Here is a 1,195-nt window from a genome sequence, read left to right on the forward strand (position 1 = left end):
AGAAAGCACACATCAAGCTTCCTCATTTCCCCCTTTCAGCCTGGAGAATGACTGGGCTCATTGTCTCTGCCCCTTAGTGGGGCTGGACCCTGGGCGTCTCCACGAGAGCTCACAACCTGCCTGGGGACTTGCTCGCAGAATCTGGCCCACGTTGCCTGAAATATCAGTAAATGTCAGATGCACTGAGCAGGGCTGGGCCAGTGGCTCCTCGGAATGTAGCCTCGGCAGGTTTGGGGCTGGCCTGCTCCCAGGTTAGCACTTTCCTTCGAGGTTCCGCTTGCAATACCCCTCAGATAGCCTTTGCCACACAGTGTGTTTCTCAGAAGGGGAAGCAGTTATTGAGTAAATATCAGGATTGGGCAGATACATCCCAACAACCTTGTTCCCCAGGCTTTTTACTCTCAAACTCACTTCACCCTGGGCCTTTCTCCAAAGTCCTCCCCATGGGAACAGGTCCCCTCCTGGACGACCAGGATCCCGCCTTCTAGAGCAGCCACTTGCCCTCCAGCCTTTGAGACTGTGAAGGAAACCTTTAAGCTCCCACTGGCCATGTCGGTGGGCCTTGACTTGCCACCTCTCTTTAGCATTTCTGTTTTCTGTTGGGAAAAAATATACTTACAGGTAGAAAACACAGAGAAGAGCATTGTACCAGGGCCCCTTGATTTCTTCTAAACCAAGGCAACCGTTTTCATCTCTGCATATTATCTCTTAGAACTCATGAAGAAGTGGACTTTTACCCCTGAAGCTTCTATTTCCATGTAGTGACTTGTCTATTTATCCAGCTTCAAACGTACCTTCCCAGTGAAAGGCTCAAGCGCCTGGGCACAGGTAACCAGGCTGGAAAGGGAGGTAGGTGTGGGAGCCTCAGTGGTAGGGGTGAAGCTAATGTACCTGCAAACCATGAAGGCCTTAGCCAAGGCCAGTGTGAGTTTTCTTCTGGACAAAGAGAGGGGGAGTCCAGCAGGTGCCCTTGAACCTTCAGTGTTTGGAACTTGGTCAGTACCCACTCCTCAGAACAGAGCCAAAAGAAACAGAGGTCTAGGGGCCAACGCAGAGATCTCAGAGTTGGCCTTGGGACCCTGGAGATCTGGACTAGCATGAGATCAGAAAATACGATAAAATCATAAAACCTCAAGGAGACAGAATATGAAGCTTGTGCAAAAGAAGAATGAATATTCTTACGGAGAATAGTAGG

Source organism: Hyaena hyaena, unplaced genomic scaffold (assembly GCF_003009895.1).
Source record: "Hyaena hyaena isolate Hyena2069 unplaced genomic scaffold, ASM300989v1 scaffold_57, whole genome shotgun sequence".
Lineage (NCBI taxonomy): Eukaryota > Metazoa > Chordata > Mammalia > Carnivora > Hyaenidae > Hyaena > Hyaena hyaena.